Genomic DNA, 19,465 nt, shown 5'->3' on the forward strand with positions numbered 1-19,465 from the left:
AAAATTGCATCCAGATACAACAACGTCATCATGGATATTGTTAATAAATAATCAATTACCAATCATGCAGCCGTCTTTAGTCACAGTGTATAAAGCTCAGTAAGATAAAGCAGTTGCAGACTTTATGTTGGATGGAAGGTCTTTTATTCTGGAAGGAATCTAACGTTGTGCAAGTTGACTTTTGCTTGCACAACGGGGCTTCACCTTCCTCTCCCCCACCCTGCCAAAATGCACCCCCAAATACTGCTTGGGGGGTCCCTCAAGCCTCTGGAGCAGATTTTGAGGGCATGTGTGTGTAGGTGGGTGCCCTGTGTTATACAACTCTGTCCTTAGCAAGCTGCAGAAAGGGGATGTCTCTTCCCCAATGCTTCCTGTCAGGAGTTTTGTTAGGGACCATGAGTCCTTGGTCTTTTGTCCTAAGCCCCAGATTACCTATTCCTTACCTCTTTTTTATTAAAAAAAATGCATAGGAGACCATTCCATCCTGTATCACTTCCCTAAACCACAAAGGTTTAAAAATCTTTAGGCCTATGTATAAGACCTCAAGACATTTAAGCCATAAGCTGAAAAAACACTTGTGGTTTGGTCTTTCATCAAACTCCTTAATTGTGATCATGGGACTTTTGACAGCTAGAATGCTATTGCCCATACTTTGATAAAAAATTTCATAACCCTTCACCACATACCAGTTTCCAGCTCTATGTTTACCCCGTCTTCTGCAGAGGAACATTGGACATCTCCTTGTGTGTAAACAAAAATGTGATCAAAATGTGCACCCTTGCTCCCCAGATTAGAGCCCTTCATGCAAAGGGATGTGAAAATCTTTCGATTTTGGTTCCTCACAGAATTGATTTACCGTTAGCTGTAAACCACAGGACAGATCTTGGCTACAGCCCATGGCTATCCGGGAGAGAGCTAAACCACAAAACCAGGTATGAATGACAGGCTAAACCAAACTATGGCTTAGATTAGCTCAACAGCAGAACAACTAGGGAGGGGGGGAAAGTCGCTGCAACTTCTTCTCCAGGAGCCTACATGTTGATGCTAATCAATGGATTTGGCTTAGTGTGATGTGCAAACCAGGCCACAACTCTGAAAAGAATCCTTAATCTGATGTCCCAGTCCTTGATATGTTTCACAACAACCACAGAAGAACCGCTAAAACAGAACACTGCTCTGGAATAAGCCTCTGCAGCATAGACAGAAGCACATGTGCTACTGCATTGTTGTGCTAGCAAGTCGTTTGGGAATTAACCACAAATTGAGAATAGCTGGGCTGCTAGAATATTCATAAGAACATTGAACAGCTTTTATGCAAGATGGGCCATATGGTAGGCTTCTGCACCTTCTACAGATATAAACACACACTTCCAACCTCATAAGCAAGCACGTGTTGTCGGTCGCTTTCCAGCAAAAGAACCTCAGAGAACTGCACAAATCTGTCCCTGCACTGTGTCATTTGGTAGCCTGTAGGCAGGAGTCAACTAAGGGTAGACCCACTCAGGGTAGACCCACTGAATTTAATGAGTATGACTAAGGTCCATTCATTTCATTGTATCTACTCTGAATGGAACTCCATTGACTACCACCCTTGCCATTGTGCTTCTAGATGTCGGAGGAGTCTAATACCTATTAGAGTATGTTGGAGATGGTAGCTGTCATCCAACAACATCTGGGAGACACAATGGTAGTGACCCTTGATGGATGGTAAAAAAAAGCCCACATACCTCCAAGTAGTGTTTATTTTAGCCCTATGTTGTCCACAGAGCTCAGAACTGGGAAGCAAAGATTTCTCCTTTCCTCACAGGGAGGTTTTTTGTTTTTGTTTATTTTGGCAAGGGTGAGGTGCTGGCCAAGTGCTTGCAAAGCCTTACATAACACAATAGTATGTGAGCTAACGCCATACAGGTGAACCTTGCCACTTCAGGCATGTTTCCGGCACACTGATTGTCACTGAGAGCCTTGCAAAGTGAGTCAGTGCATCTGATGAGTGCAAGAAGCACGTGCCCAATGGAACACACCAGCATGCAAATTTAATTTATTTTATCCATTGTATGCATATTATAATATTTATTTATTGCATCCATATACCACTTTTTTTCTCCAAGTTCAAGGTGGTATACATGGTTCTCTCCCTCCTCAATTTATCAGCACAACAACCCTGTGTGTTAGGTTAGGCTGAGAGGCAGTGACTAGCCCGAGGTCACCCAGTGAACTTCATGGCTGAGCAGAGATTTGAACCCTGGTCTCCCAAGTTCTAGTCCAACCACTATGCCACACTGCAGGGAGACTGCTTATAAGCAGTAATGATATAATTCAATGGTATGAAGTGAGTCAGGGTAAGCAGAGAGGACAGGCTGATCCCATATTTGCAGTTTAGTCTAACATTGCTATCCTTTGTTCACTGGAGCATCCAGACTACTCCATTGCCAATGAATTGCATTCCACAGCTTCTCCTCCCATGATTCAACCCATAGATCTGCCTTTATTTATTTCAAAGAACCTCAAGAGCTTTTTATTTGTGCTGGCATTTGGTAGTTGTGTTGATCCAAAATGCAGGGCATTAGCAGCTATGTCTAACTTCTCTCCATGCCTGCAGAGAAGATATATTTCGCTTGCTTCTTAGTGCCCTGAGCCATTGACATCTAGAAACTTAAAAACAAATAAATACATACATTATACATTTTCTTGTCTGTTCAGATGTGACAAGGAAGTGGCATGTAGGACACCACTAAAATCCCGTGCCTACAAAAAAAAATAAAAAAGCACTGAGAAGCCAATAAGAAGCAACATAATTACACTAGAAGTGATAAAGATTTTCCTAACTTACAACATAATTTGAAATGTGCATTTAAAACAGGACCTATCTTCTCCTTTAGGGTATTTCAATGATTGCTCGTTTCAGATTTGCCACATTAACTTTTCAGCATCATATAAGCCTGATAGGGTACATCTTTGTTTCCTTATTTCTTTTCTATTAGTCGGTATCATTCATCACCCTGATAAAAACTTGTAATGGCTGTTTCTCTCTTGCTTTTCTTTGTGTTATAAAAGCCCTAGGGCTAATTAAGGCACTGATCCTGAAACAAAGCTCTTTAAACTTTATTGCCAGGAACAGTCAGATTGAATTGGCAGTATAGTGAAGTGTGCATATACCTATTTACAAGGTCAGGTTGCTACCAAAAACTTTTTATTCTTTGTTATATAATAATGCATTAATCTGGAGGGGGGAAGTATATCCCCAACAGATAGATACAAAAACCCCTGCTCTTATTGCCCATCCTCATCCACCCTACCTCTCGCTGGGACTACCAGCTGCCATAGCACTGATATCTTATGAATCTGATATCCTTTGGCCTTAAGGTGGAAGGCAAAGAATGGATTGTGATGGGTAGCCATCATCATTTCCATTGGGGACGGGCCGTGGCTCAGTGGTAGAGCATCTGTTTTGCATGCAGAAGGTGCCAGGTTCGATCCCTGGCTTGGGAGAGAATCCTGCCTGAAACCCTGTAGAGCCATTCAGTGTAGACAATACTAAGTTAGATAGGCTAATGATCTCACTTGGTATAAGGCAGCTTCCTATGTTCCTGTGATTCACTGCCTTTGCTCCCCCCAGACATGCAGGGCTCCCTTCTTACTTGGGAAGCAGCAGTGAGGAATGCGTGGGGCTGATTCCCAGGCGCCCAAGGGAAATGACAGCGGATATTCCCCCACAATGACACTATCTCAGGCAGCACAATCAACTCTCTGTCTTTAATTCTAAGTTAAAGGGCCAGGGGGTCTGAAGATTAACCCAGAGAACCTGTCATAGCCTCTCTCTCATGCACGAGCTGCCTCAGTACAGTGGTACCTTGGGTTACAGACACCTCAGGTTACAAACACTTCAGGTTACAGACTCTGCTAACCCGGAAGTAGTACCTCGAGTTAAGAACTTTACCTCAGGATGAGAACAGAAATCGCGTGGCGGCGGAGCAGAAGCAGCGAGAGGCCCCATTAGCTAAAGTGGTACCTCAGGTTAAGAACGGACCTCCGGAACAAATTAAGTTCTTAACCTGAGGTGCCACTGTATTGTGTAGTTTCTTCTCAGGCTTTTATCTAGGAGCAATGGGGAAACCCCCAAGGGAGTGGAATGACCAGTGTTCTGGAAGGCAAGGCACAGGAAAGTGCTGCTCTGGGATGCTTTTCAGAGGAGGCATGATGGTGTCAGCTGCTGAAGCCTTGGGGTGATGACTGATCAACCCTCCTTGATCTGGCAGATGAGGGAGGTGAAAATGAAGCAGAGAGCATAGAATCATAGAATCATAGAATCATAGAATCATAGAATCATAGAGTTGGAAGAGACCACAAGGGTCATCGAGTCCAACCCCCTGCCAAGCAGGAAACACCATCAGAGCACTCCTGACATATGGTTGTCAAGCCTCTGCTTAAAGACCTCCAAAGAAGGAGACTCCACCACACTCCTTGGCAGCAAATTCCACTGTCGAACAGCTCTTACTGTCAGGAAGTTCTTCCTAATGTTTAGGTGGAATCTTCTTTCTTGTAGTTTGTATCCATTGCTCCGTGTCCGCTTCTCTGGAGCAGCAGAAAACAACCTTTCTCCCTCCTCTATGTGACATCCTTTTATATATTTGAACATGGCTATCATATCACCCCTTAACCTCCTCTTCTCCAGGCTAAACATGCCCAGCTCCCTTAGCCGATCCTCATAAGGCGTTGTTTCCAGGCCTTTGACCATTTTGGTTGCCCTCCTCTGTACACGTTCTAGTTTGTCAGTGTCCTTCTTGAACTGTGGTGCCCAGAACTGGACACAGTACTCCAGGTGAGGTCTGACCAGAGCAGAATACAGTGGCACTATAACTTCCCTTGATCTAGATGCTATACTCCTATTGATGCAGCCCAGAATTGCATTGGCTTTTTTAGCTGCCGCGTCACACTGTTGGCTCATGTTAAGTTTGTGGTCAACCAAGACTCCTAGATCCTTTGGTCCTCCAGATGTTGCTAAACTACAATTCCCATCCATCCCAGCAAGCCTGGGCAATGGCCCAGGATAATGGGCATTGTAGTTTAGCAAAATCTGGAGGCCAAAGCTTCCACACCCTGAGCACAGAGGAAACTGGAGAATGAGTAAGAAAAGCAAGCAGAGGCTGCATATGTCTTTTCTTTTAAGGTGTTCCTACTTTATGCTGTTTAAACGATAACACTTGCATTTGTTTTGTTTGCATTTGGTTGTTTGCATTTCTAATTTAAAAACTGAACTTGCATTTCATCTGGCTAAATATCTTTTGTTAAATCTCAGTATGTTTTGCAAGTTGAACCTATGCAGTTAATTCAAAGGTGAATTTATTTTGCTTGCTTGCTTCCAGGAAACTATATGCATAAGATTGCAGTCATGATGATCTTAATAAGTTGGGCATTATGCCACATGCTGCTGCTGTTGATGATATAATAATGGATCAACACAGACGTCTGCATTTTTGGATTCTCTTTGGGGGTATGACTGTGGGAGCTGTCACGATGAGTCCTGCACTTCAACATTTACCGTTACACCACTGGGAGTGACAAATTGCAGGCTGAGCTAAAGCTAGTTGGAGAAAAGCTTTGTGCATTTAAGTGAGTCCCAGTGCGGCTGCTGGTGTAGTTGCAGTGTCAGGCAAAAAAGTCATTAGATCTGCAACCCTGTGCCTACTTACCAGGGGGGAAGTGATCCACACTGAACTAAACCAAGCTTACTTCTGATGCTTGCAATGTATAGACTTGCAATGCTGGAGAGCCTAGTGATGCAATTGCTTTAAGAAAACACATGTGGAAATTCAATAACTATTTTAACTGTGCAAATGTGCACGCAGGATTAATTTTAGGGTACAGGATGGATGGATGGATGGCTTCTTTAATTCCATATAGTCGCTTGCATTTTATTGGAAATGTATTTAAAAATTGGAATGTAATAAACTTGAAACAAATTCTGCCAAAGTGCATGTACTTTAGATAACTCATTATTTTTATTGAGGCAGAATTCCAAACATTTGACAGTTGGCTCATGAAACAGGGCAGTTTTGCATTCAGTGTTGGGGGCTCATTTTCTCCCTGGTGGTGCTCTCTGCCATGCACAGAAGTGCCTAAGGGAAAGAAAATATCCAGTTCTATTTTTAGCCACACACCTTGGAATACCTTGCCAACAAAAAGCAGCCCAGTAGCATTTTCAAATCGTAGCCTCAGTTAAGCTAGAAAATAACAGGTCTCTTTCATTTTGCCGCCTGGCTTTTCTTCTGAATTAGAGCCAAAAGAGGTTTAACACAGAAATCCTTAGCATGATTACTCAGAATTACTAAGCCCCTCCGAGTTGTATGGCTGCTGATCCAACTGTCCATCCAGCTTTATTAAAATGTTACTTATTAAAGGCTATTAATTACACATTATTTATATGATTCATTTTGCAGGTCTGGGAATCACTCTCACATCTGCCTACAGATTGTATCTGTGTATAACTCTCTCACACCCTTGTGAATTCACTTTTGAGAAAGGCTCATGGCAAGTTCTTAAATCCACATCTGCTGTTTGATGGCTGCAAGATCAAGTAGCAAATATGCAGTGTAACATGGCTGGCGTAGTCCCATGGTACTATACTGGAGACCGAGAAGAAAAATGTACTAGAAGAAAGGGAAATCCGCTAGTGGCAGAGGCACATTGTTTTGCACATCAGTCTTCTGAACTCTGCTACTCTGAGCTGATGATTTTCTTATTTTCCAGCCTCACCTATCAATGATCAACAGAGACACAACCACGTTCCTCCTGTAGCCAGTTCTGAAACTCTGTAGTAATTACTCTGGGAGAATGCACCTTCTGCTTCCCATCATGGCAAGGGGATAGAGCAACATGGCCCCTAGCTATAGGCTATGGAAGGAACAACTGCTGTAATGCTTTCTTTCTTCTACTCTCTCTACTCGTTTTTAACATAGGTGCAACACTTCCAAAATGGTAGGTGCTTTGTGATGGCAATACGAATAAATGCGTCAGGAGGTTTGTCCATAACTATGAGAAAGCTTGCTGGGGACAGAGTTTGAACTTTTTCTTTTCACAGCGAGTTAAACCATCTCCCAGTTGGGGAACAGGGCCTCTCCACCGCTTGAGGAATGACAGGCAGTGCCTTTTCCATTTAGATTGCTGTTGTTGTTGTTTAGTCGTTTAGTCGTGTCGGACTCTTCGTGACCCTATGGACCAGAGCACACCAGACACTCTTGTCTTCCACTGCCCCCCGCAGTTTGATCAAACTCATGTTGGTAGCTTCAAGAACACTGTCCAACCATCTCGTCCTCTGTCGTCCCCTTCTCCTTGTGCCCTCCATCTTTCCCAACATCAGGGTCTTTTCCAGGGGGTCTTCTCTTCTCATGAGGTGGCCAAAGTATTGGAGCCTCAGCTTGAGGATCTGTCCTTCCAGTGAGCACTCAGGGCTAATTTCCTTAAGACTGGATAGGTTTGATCTTCTTGCAGTCCATGGGACTCTCAAGGGTCTCCTCCAGCACAATAATTCAAAAGCAATTTAGGTAGACTGCAGTAATCCATATGTTCTCTCGAGGCACGGTGCAATCTAGATCTCCATTGACTTCACGTCACTCGGGGACGCAGCACTGCCCGGCTGGGATCGCCCCCGCTCTATTTAATCACCTAAATGTACAGTATAAAGAGAATAATGCCTAAAAGCACGTGACCCTGGATTATCCGCAGGTCACCACGACGCCCCCGACGTCTCGCCCCACTGACCCACTAAATGCCGCCGCCGCTCTCGTCTGCCAGGCTGAGGACCTGGCAATCCCTTCGGTGTGCGTGTGTGTGCGTGTACCTGCCTCGCTCTCGTCAGACGAGCTCTATTTGCCCACCGCCCTCCCACAGCAACAGCAGCACGTCTCTGGCAAGCGTCGGGCATTGTGAACGTTGACCCGACTGAAAGTTGAGGAGAGGGTCAGCGCTCCTCCTCCTCCGCGCACGTCTGAACGCGGCGACTCGCGTTATCGAAGGCGACACGGTGCAGCGTGAGGGGGCCGGTGAGTGGAGAGGGAAACGAAAGCAGGCAGGACACCGGCGAGAGAGAGCGAGAGCGAGAGAGCAGGGGCTGGCTAAGCTGCGGGCCGGGGAATCGGACAGAATCCTCTCAGGGGGGCCAGAAAGGTGCCTGCAGCCTCGGCTGGAATGCCTCCTCCCTCGCCATTTGGCCGCCGCCAGCAGCGCCTGTGGTGTTGAGCCTCGCCGAGCTGGGCTCATGCGCATTGCCGGCGATGCTCGCGCGCTGCCCTCTCCGGCGCCACTTCTGCTCCTCCTCTCGCTGCTGCTGCTGTTTCTCTCTGTCTCCCCTCCTCGCCTGTGTGAGGGACTCCCTGAACTAGAAGCTGCTCGCTCTGGGGCTGCCTCTTTCTCCCTCAGCCCTGCGCCTCCCTTGCCACCGGGAAGCCTTTTTTGTGTTTGTTCTTTGCGACGTATTGCTTCCCCCCTCCCTCCCTCCATTGCGCTTTCCCACGCGCACCACCTCCCCGCCCGCGCTCCCCATTCTTCTCTTCTAAGCCAAGCTGAGGCGAGGGAAAGTGGGGCGCTGTGGGCTCGACGCTGCTGCTGCCAGGACCGGCTCGTTTGGACTCGGCGCCTCAGCCGGCTGCCTTTCGGAGCGTGGGGTCCTCACTCAGCCTTAGAGCTGCAGTGCGCGAAGCCGCCGGCGGGGGCGCGGCACCTGGAAGGATCAGAAAAAGCTCCAAAGAGAGGGAAGACTCTGCCGCCACTGCCTGGGGGACCTGCCTCTCTGGTAAGTGGAGAAAAAAAGGGTCGCAGCCTTGACTGTGTGATGCGGGAGAAACTGCAACGCTGAACTCTTCGTGAAAAGCCGAAAGTGTAGGGGAGAGAGGAGGTGGTGCTGGTGCCTAGCTGCGGATAGCCAGCAGTGTGGACAATGCACTCTGCAGATGCTCAGAGGCACTGCTTTTTTCCCTTACGATGGTTTGGCAGACGTGACTCTGTCGGTGAATATAGGGACCCAGGAATGGATCTCTGCTGAAATTAAAGCCCTAAAACAGGTGGAAGGGGAGATAATGTCAACTTTCAAGGGTGGGCTGAGCTCCTAAATGGAGGGTGGAAGGGATAAAGAGCAGTACTCTGAGAGGCAGGAGGAGAGCACAAATAGCCTGGGAATAACAGACTGATAAAAGATCCACAGTGTACTTCATTCCTAAGGAATCTCACGGATTTGCCATTTCTGCTGCGTGATAATGTTTCTAAACCAGTGTTTAGGGGACTGCAGCTTTTAGGCTGTGATTCAAAGAGCAGGTGCAGCCTTATCCTAGTTATACTTTTTGAGAAGCATCTCCCACGATATTAAGCGGCATTTGCGGTCCCAAGTCAGCCTGCCTAGGACTGCAGCAGCATTACTTGTACTGAAGAAAGTTCCATGGAAATAACTGCGACAGCTTGCAAGTTAGAAGTGTTTTAGGATTGTGGTGCTGGGTAATCGACATCAGCTAGCGTTTGTGGTAGCAGCAGGCTGTGTGTGACTATGTGTAGTGGTTTTATGTTCCATCTCAGCTCGCTGGGTGGTCTAGGGCAAATCTCAGTTTAAATTAAAGTGAAGGAAGGGATAAATGAGATAAGAATTGTAAACATACTTGTGGCTGAGAGGCACTTTGGAATGTGGAATAATAATATTGCAGTGAGCAGGGCAGCTGTAGTCAAGGGGAGAGAAACAGGCTGCAAAGCTATTTTCATTTACCAGGAATTCAACTCAGGGAGGCTTACTTTTGAGTAGGCATGTACAGGATTCCACTGGATGAGAGGCATGCATGGCACAATATCTACAGAAACTAGCTGACCAATCTCAGATCGCTTGATCTCATAGTCTCTGTTTTTGTTTAGGTGCCAAAAATTAACATCAAAATTCTAAAATCAGATTGCATCCTTTAAGCTTTCCAAGTTTGCATTCTTACTTGGAAGTAGCAACATGAGAGGTCTAGCAGTAGTGGTTATGCATTGGGCTGTCAGCTGTTTGATAGCAGTTTTTGTCTGTGATCTCATGCAATGCAATCAGCTTCAATGGAACTATCTCTGAGTAGTTTGTCGGTTGCGATACAAGCAGCCGGGGTCTGTAGTGACATTTAAACTGGGAAGTTGGGATGGGGCGGAGACTTCATTAGTAAGGACGAAAATCCATACTGAAGTGAGAAAAGGAGCATGTGATGAGAATAAGTGGGTGTACATAGCCAGTCTGTGCAATTTACTCTAGCACTGTGGGATTATTCACTTCCAGATTATCTGATCATAGATCATGTGGCACCTAATGGATTGCTGCCAAGTCTGAATAACCAGTTGCAAAGGAGCTCTCCTTGTTCGGGTGTTTTCTATACCAGTCTCTTCCATTTTACATTTTTGTTAACTAATCCCAAGTGTGCTCAGGATTTTGGGGTGGTGGAGAAATTTGATTCAGTTTGCATTCAAAGGCAAATTTGCCCAATTTCTAAAACAATATGCAAACTGAAACACAACAATCCTTCCAAATTTGTGTCATTTGTGTTTTGGGCTGGCCGAGTTCGAATGATGCGGAATGGGGTGCAGAGTTTGCTGAGGACCCAGGGGAAGGCTCCAGCAGGGATCAGAGATCTGCTGGAATTGGAGCAACTTGATAGTGAGGATTTTTTTTTTGGGGGGGGGGAGAGTCCCTTCAACTTGGTCATTCACCTTACCTGACTCCATGATGAGAGCCATGAACCCCACCTCCTTCTCCTTCTCCGTCCCCATCTTCCTCTTCACAGCCGTCAGCATTTTGGTGCCTGTTGTGCCACCTGCCCTGGTGCTGTCAGATGCTCACCCATTTCTCAGGGGGCAGAGACACCAAGAGGTACCAGAGAAGGAGAGAACAGATGGTTCCACCTACTAGGCATAGTGAGAAATTGTAGTAAGACTTGCTGCACTAAGTTTTGCCTGCCCCATTTCTCTATATGGGATAGCAAGGGTGTGTTTCAGTGCTGGATTAACATCTGAAACTCTGGGAGTTAGATATTTGTTGTTGAAATCAATTATGTGTGTTGCCTGAAGTGCCGTAAGCTAGTGATTTGCATATGTACTGCAGCAGTCTGAACATTACACAGAATCCTCCTTTGAGCCTTCATTCTTCAGCAAGGACAATTTGTACTTCTTTAAATTTTGCAACGCATCTCTCCAGCCATATACACAAAAACGTGTATGCTACAGTGTGCAAATAAATGCACAGCATTGTGAGTTTGAGGGATGGAGATAGGCTGTATGTCTGTCCAGTTTCTGGATTCAGCAGGGATTCAAATTGCCAAGTAAGTTTATTGGTAATGGCCCAAGTATGGGCCATTAAGGTAACAAAGGAAGTGGCTCTGTGCCAAAGGACAAATGGGGGGACTCTAATCCCTCAAACGTCTGTTAGTTCGAATGAAAGAGTTGAGTTGTGTGTGTGAACTAGAAGCTGCAGGCTGGGCAGCTGACAGAGCCATGCCTGATTTCTGCTTGAATCCAAGGTTGTGGCTATGGGAGAAGAAAGACCACAGTCTCTGCTGTCCCTCATTCTGAGGAAACCAAACCCTAGATAAGCCCCTGGAATCTCTCACCACTTGGAGATTGGGGCAGCATGCAACAATATATTAATGATTTATTTATTTTTAAAAAATGCATTATATTATGGAGAAATGCATATATAAAGATACATAGTAAAAAAACTTCTTGCAAAAATGCTGATAAAATTTCATTAAAAGTTTTTTGTTTTTTTTAAATTGAAGCTAATGAGGAAATCTGGAGAACTGGACTTAAGACTGGAAAAATGAGAATCTGAGAGAAACAGAAATTGACCTGTTTTGTCCCTCCCTAATTAGGATTTCCATTTCCTACTCAATCCAAATTAGTGTGCACACTTGGAACTTGACACAGATTAAAGCATCACATCATGGCTTGCACTTCTTTCTTTCCCCCCTCTTTCTATTTATTTATTATTAATGTTGCAATACATATATAAAATCTTTACATAATGATACATATACATTATATTTATAAATTCACATTTTCCCATTTCGTTATGTACCAACATTTATCCATTTATTATTTCTTGCCCTGTGTCTTCCCTCCACTGTGGTTGTGTGTGTTGTTTGCACTGAGCCAGTGAGTTGATGGAAAGATACATTTGCCATGTATTGACCATCATCTGTTTGTATCTAACCAGCACATACAGTTGCTGTTAGGAAACATTTCCACTTTCCCTCTCAGCTGCAATCCCTCACATGCTTTTTTCCAAGGTTAAGTTCCATGAGGCACAGGGGATTGCCACTGGAAGAATGTTGCTCCTCTCTGTGTGCACACGAGTAGAGCCACTTCCGCTTTCCATGTGGAGGCATATGTGTGCATGTGGAGGCCTCCATGGTAAATAATCCCACTGTTATTTGAGGGGCAAACCCTTAGCAATTCATGCAACGGAAAAGCTTTTCAGCTGCACAGCACTAATAGACCTAATTATCTATACACACAGCCAGTGATTTATAAGTAGTTGAACTGTAATGCTTTGAATAGTAGAGCTCTTTGACCTTTCATTCTGATCTGTCACCCAGGGATCTGGCTTTAAGCACAGTAATATATCATCAGTGATGCTGAATACTTGAACTGATTAAATATGTAACACTGAGCAACTGAACAACAAAAGCAGGAAAACACTTGTTTCTTGTTATATATATATTTAATTAAAAAAAAATACATTTTGTAGTTAATGCCATAGTATCATTTGATCTGCTTGGGCTTTCTCTCTCTCTGTGTGTTTTTTTAATCTTACAGAATATTATTTGCTATTTCCACTTGATAATGGTGAAATTCTTATGAGTACACCTTAATAACCTTGTATCACATTGGGATTCTGCCAATGCAAAGTGTTCTCAGGATAACAGCCCTGGGACCAAGCAAACACAGTGGTGAAGTAGTGATATAATACTATCATGAAACTGTACCTCTAAGGATGCATGAGGGTTCCTTTCATGTGTACCTCCTGCGGCCTAGTCTTTTGCAGCGACTTATGTGGTCCAGCAATTCAAAACATCACACTCGAAATAATGGTTTCATAGCATTTCAAGCAACTGTTCTTAGGATCAAGATAGTGTTCCCCTTTACTGTACAGTGGTACCTCTGGTTACGAACTTAATTCGTTCCAGAGGTCCGTTCTCAACTTGAAACCGTTATTAACCTGAGGCGCGCTTTCGCTAATGGGGCCTCCCTCTGTGCCCGCGCCTCTGGCACGCGATTTCCGCTTGCATCCCAGGGCAAAGTTCGCAACTAGGAGCATCTACTTCCGGGTTAGCGGAGCTCGTAAGCATTCACAAGGAGGACGGTTCGTAACCAGAGGTATTACTGTAATCAGCCGTAGACATGCTGTATCAAATTCTGCTGTGTTTTTGTTGTTGCCATAGTGTTCTAGCAATACCTTTTAAAGCTTCTCTTGCCTAGGCAAGGATATATTTTGGAGAATGTCCAATGTCTTTAACAACTCTCCATTTTACTTATTTAATTAGTGTTTGTCATTACGATTAATATGTGTATTACAAAAAGCTGCCCCGGAAGATTTTTATTCTAACAGTATAAAACCATACATACTTAGTTCTAGTCAGTAATGAAATAGAACTAAAAATGGAGGAAAGGAAACATTTTCCATGTGAAGCCAATTATTCCTATGGTTTACAAGTCCACGCACTTCAGGAAAACACAATATTAAACTGATAAAAGTCTTGGTTACTTTCAGCCCTGTAAGCAGAATTGGCTACACCTGAAGTTCTAGAATTTAAACACCTGAATCCTAAATGTCCCCATCAGAGCATTGCTGTGCAACCGGCTGTCAACAGATCTTGCAAAGAATGTGAGCCAAAGTAAGTCACAAGAACTGCTTGCATGACTAAAAAGCTAGAAAGATCTTTTTAATCCAAAAAATGCACATAAATGGTTTTCTCTAATTCCTTTTGTTAAAAAAAAATCATATAATGAAAAATTAATCTGCAGCCTAGTTCTTAATGCATCTCAAAACCCAGTGCTCTGCATAAATCTAATTGCAAGGCGTTTTAATGACAATGTGGGGGCAGGGGCAGGGTTAGTGCCTGCATCAGTTTCCAAAGGACTCCATTAAGTAACCTAAGCTCCACATTTAACCAGCCATTAAAATGATTTTAATTTGGTAGACGGCACCATCTGGAGTCTGCCTTTTAAGGGGAAAACAATTCATAATGTAAGGAGAAAATATTAAGAGAGTTGTGATTTTGTTTTGCTCAAACAAGAGGCTTCCACTGAAATCTCTTTATTGGCCGTGGGTGCTGTTTGTTCCCAGGAAATCACACCATTCACACATCAGAATGTTAAGAAAACCTGGACGCTAGAACGATTGGAAAATTGCAAGGAGAAATTTTATTTCTTGAATTTTTCAATTAGAAGTGGCAGACAACAGTTTCTTTAGGCCACATTTAAAATAAGCCAGTGCATCATTTTGCTCATTTCAGGGGAAGTTGCTTCAAACTTGGTGAATTTAGGACCATAGCTGATGATCAGTAGTCAAGTTTCCTTGAAGTCCACATAGCTATCATTGCAGGCATTTTTTCTGAGTGTTCTTTTTACTTGGCAATATGCTTACGATAATTGGTGTATGATTTATTTTAGTCAATAACAAAATAAAAGTTTGGAGAAAAGAGAGGAAAATATTTTGCATGTGAAGTTACAGTAATCCTTTTGTTTGTTTATGAGCCCATGCACTTCAGGACAACATGATAATAAACTGAGATAACTCTTGGTCACTTGTATCCCCGTAAGCTTACATTAACTGAAAGTCATTGACACAAGTGTTTCTTTTTAAATACATTGTTTAGAATTGAAATTCCTTCATTGACATATAGGAGTGCAGCCTGTAGAAAATGTGTTTGGTCTGTTGAGTACCTTTCGGATGATAAATTAGTAAAATAAGTGCACACAATGCAAATTCTCAGTCAAGTTTTGTTTCCTGAGGATCTGAAAAAAGGCACAAATAAAAAGAGACTGCTGGATCAGGCCAATGACCTATCTAGTCCAGAATCCTGTTCTCATAGCAGCCAACCAGATGCCTGTGGGAAACTTGCATTTTAAGCATAAGCAAATGTTACTGTCGCGGTCCAGAGGTTTCTCAGTATGGCTTCCTGTACTTATCACCCTCAGAAGTCTGTGAATATGCAACAGGGCTAGGGTGTATTTTTCACTCAGCAACCCAGACCTTCATCTCCCATCAACTCTGCAGGCCTGCTTGGATGGGTAGGCAGGGGTACACACTGGTCAATCATCTGATATTATGATGATGTCAGGTGATCGACACCTGTCAAAACTAGTTGTGGGTGCTTGGGAAGTATTGCGTAAGAGGCTTTGCTAGCCCTGTGCTTGGCACTTGGGAAGTGTTTAGAAAATAAAATCATTCATCTCTCTGCAGACCTTGATGTTTTGAGTGCAAATCCCACTTATAGGTGATGCAGACTGGTGGCAAGCTGGGCCAGAATGTTTCTGACCGTATGCCCTCTGGACCATAGCTGTCAACTGTTCCCTTTTTTAAAGGGAAATTCCCTTATTCCGAATAGGATTCCTCGCAAGAAAAAGGAAAAGTTGACAGCTATGTTCTGGACCCTTGCCCTTCTGGGCTGATTAAAGCTATCAGAGGTGGGGTTGGTGATTGACCAGACTAGTGGCCACTTGAGTAACTTCAGGTGAAAATCCACGAAGGCTAGAGGTTCAGTGTAAATATGGGTGTAATTATTGCTTTATTGTAAGAGCTTCCCTCCCTCTCACCAACCGTGCAGAAGATGTTGCTTTAAAAGTTGCCCGGGATTTATATTGTTGTAACAGAATGATTCGGGAAAGCACATTGTTTGCCTTTCAGGCTATGTGTATATACTGGAAGAAAATCTGTTTGTTTTATTTTAAGCTTTCTCCACTTCTTCATTCTGTGTATTGCAGGGCCTGTGTGTTCTTCAAGAGTCTCAAGTCTCAGACCTTACTTGTAGTCAGCTCCACTGATTAATTGGGATGCAAATTTTTAATCTGTGATTAAAACTTCAGTCAATTAATTAAACTGACTCAAGTTTGGAGGCCTGGTGATCTGTATAACAAGACAGCTCGTGCAAACTCCTTGTTCCAAGTATAGATATTTTACAAACCACTCTTTCTATTCTTAACTCTAGGAATTGGTGCCTCAGATCAGGAGTGAATGGGGGTTACAAGCTGATACTTAATCCAGACAAGATGGAGGTCCATACAAGAATGTTGTCGATCTAGGCGAGGTAGTACTTCTCAAAAAAAGCAGAAGAATACTCATTGATTCATCATGTTTCCTGAATGCTTAGATAGCTGCCGTGGTTAGGAGTGCATTTTATCAACTTTAGCTGATATGCCAGCTGCAGCCTTTGGAGAAGGCAGACTTTGCTTGAGCAAAGCATCCATGCTTTAGTTATATCCATGCTTGATTACTAATAATGCACTCTATGTGGGTCTGCTTTCGAAGATGGCATGGAGGCTTCTGTTGGTCCCAAAGATAGTTGTTATACTTTTGTCTGGTGCTTGCAGGTCAGAGAATATAACTCCAATCTTATATCCGGTCATACATCAGCTCCACTATTTGCTTCCAGGCCCAGTTCAAAATGCTGATTTAAAGCCCTAAACAGTTTAGGACTGGGTTATTTTGAGACCTCTTTCTCCTAGATAAACATGAAGGGCGAGCCCTTTATTTCTGGTAGTAGTGTGACAATGGAATGGTCTCCCACATGAAATTTGCCAGGTTGCCTCTTTTTGTGTCTTTCACCAGAAAGTAGCACACTTTTAATGAACTTTTATTCTTACTAGTTTTTTCATACCCTTACTGTTGGAAGGGTGTGTCTGTGTGTGTTGGTTGTATTATGTTCTTTGTTTTTAGAAGCTGGCTGCTGTACTTGCATTTTTATTGATTTTGCTGTATGCCAATCTGGGCAGCTTTTTGGTAGATGGGTGAGATATAACAAATTAATTTTATTTACTTCTTAATTTATTTTAAAAAATTAGAAGAATTTCATGCATAAAGGTTTTGAAAAAAAACAACCCCACACATCATAAAAATCTTGTACCATTACTGCAACAATTCTCGATGCCAAATTTGTTTTATTATAAAATAACTAGCAGCAGATGATTCTATCTTCTGATCAACTATCCTGAGTATTAACTAAGGAAGCTTCTTACGAAAGCTTGTTAAAAGTCTGTATGTGTCAGTAATTCCAATTATGCACACATTAGCCAGTTTAGAAATGGAGAAAGCACTTACAGCTCTATTCAGAATGTGAGCTTCTAAATTATGTATGGTCTATTATTTTTTCCCCCAAGGAAAAACTCAGGTTGCCTTGGGTGCTTTGCCTTGCCAGATAAGGGCTAGAAAAGACTTGGATCCCGACAACTTTGTGATACAGATAAGAATTTTTAGTGTCGGTGGCATTGTCAAATCCTATATAGGTTTTCCTGACAGCCTGAGACTGTATATAAAATGACACTTGTGTATGGTGATCCTTCAGCCTTTCATGTTTCTCTTTTGTGTAGATAAGCTTTCAAATCTCCATCCTCAGTGTCAGCCAATGATAGCTTTAAATATAATCTGACTTCCTGGAATAAAGATACAAACATGATTTAAAAACCCATTTGTTTGTGACAAAGGGAATACAGATATTTGTAACAAAATGCATAGACCGCAGCCTGCCATCCATTTAGTTTAAGAGCTTACTTGTAAGCGCCTTGGGTACCATTAATTTCAGTGGGACTATTTGGGCATAAATGCTTGTAGATGATGATGGCACTATAATGGTAATGGGAACATGTCACACTTCACAGTCAGTCAAGTCTTATAGTTCGACCATCGTAGTATGGCAGTGCTTGCAGAACCTATGATCCCCTAGCAAGTGGATTGTGGTGCATGTGTGTATGTCTGCAAAAGGCTGGAACTGGGGAGGAGGAGGAAACCATGTATGTGTAAAAAAAGGGGGTGTGAGTTAATGAGTTTAATCCCAAATGCAGCAGCATTTGAAAAGAACTCTAAGCCACTGGAATAGCCTCTAAAGTAAAATGTGCATTTTAGAGAAATCTTGGGGAGCACAGAAGAAAATAGAGGCAACGCCATAGGCTGTTTTTATGGGATACCCTTTATTTGATCTTGTTACATTTATATGACACCAATTCCATTGGCTCCCAGTTTGTTTCTGGAACCAGTTTTGATTCTCACCTTTTAAAGCTGTAAAAGATTTGCAATTTGGATACCTCCAGAACCACCTCCCGTCACATGAGCCTGTACCCTCTCGTTATGGTCGTTGGGGATGGTCTTGCTCCATGTGCTCCACTGTGTGAAGTGAGGAGCATAGAGACACATTGCCAGGCCCTTTCATTGGTGGTGCTTGGACTACAGCATTCTCTGTCCCATGAGGTCTCACAGACTACTTCTCTAAACACATTTAAAGCATCAAAGAAGACCTTGTTTAGAAAAGCTTTCTGAATTGAGTTATCTACAGGTTTAATGTCTGTTAACTTGGCTGCTTGTCTTTATTACTATACTGCTGTCCTGCTGATTTGTTTTATGGTTTGCTGGTTTTTATTGCTTTAGAATCTTATTGATAGCTGCTGCAATCTAGCATCTATATAGGATGTAAAGTATGGGGTATATAACCTTTTAAATAAAACTTTTTGCAAAACAACAAAGCATTCCCATTCTTTGATAAAAGAGAAATTTAGTACTTGGACAGATTCTCACATGCTTGCATCCAATATATATTCCACAGTTCATACATTTAGCAAGAAATGCTACTGTACTGAATGTGGATCTGCCTCTTTCTCTTCTGAGCCATATCTACTAGATGATCCATTTAAGACACGCATAACCCCTGAGTTATAACAGAGGCATTGGTTGCTAGTTTGCTTCTGTGCCCAGTTCAAGGTGCTCATGTTAGCGTTTACAGCTTTAGATAACCTAGGCCACAAATATCCGAAAGACTGTCTCCTCCTTTATGGACCCTCTAGGACATAGGAGGCCTTCTTGATAGTTTCACTGCTCCTAGAAACTTGAGAGCTAACAGCTCAGGACAGAACATTCTTTGTGGCAGCCCCTAAACTGTGAACATCTCTCCCCACACAGAGAGAGAAGATGCATCTAGCATCTTCATCATGTAGTCTTCCTTGTATGCTGAAGGCACACTTCTTTACCTTGACCTTTGATATCAATGATATATAGTTATAATTTGGGACCCACTTTATACTTTTGACCATAATTTGTTTTAACTGATTTTAATGCTGTAAAATCATTGTAAGCCACCTTGGCAAGGCATCCGTCTTATTCTCACCAGCCCTCCTGAGAACTTCAGTTACTACATCAGCACAGAAGTGGGGGAAATAATTCAACTGAATTGGTGAAATCTTGTGAGGGATCCCAGAAATGAAG

General features: G+C 43.1%; 1 protein-coding gene across 5 annotated transcripts in view; it reads left to right on the top strand.

Moving 5' to 3' along the window:
* The first annotated feature begins 7,575 nt into the window (after window positions 1-7,575).
* The window catches only part of PAG1 (phosphoprotein membrane anchor with glycosphingolipid microdomains 1), a 103,718-nt gene continuing 91,828 nt past the window's right edge, over window positions 7,576-19,465 (top strand). For all 5 annotated transcript variants that reach the window (XM_083451252.1, XM_083451255.1, XM_083451257.1 and 2 more), the window contains exon 1: window positions 7,576-8,788. The gene's annotated coding sequence lies outside the window, so the exon portion shown is untranslated. The remainder of the gene's footprint in view (window positions 8,789-19,465) is intronic.

The sequence above is a fragment of the Podarcis tiliguerta genome (genome assembly GCF_965153285.1).
Source record: "Podarcis tiliguerta genome assembly, chromosome: 7".
NCBI classification, from domain to species: domain Eukaryota; kingdom Metazoa; phylum Chordata; class Lepidosauria; order Squamata; family Lacertidae; genus Podarcis; species Podarcis tiliguerta.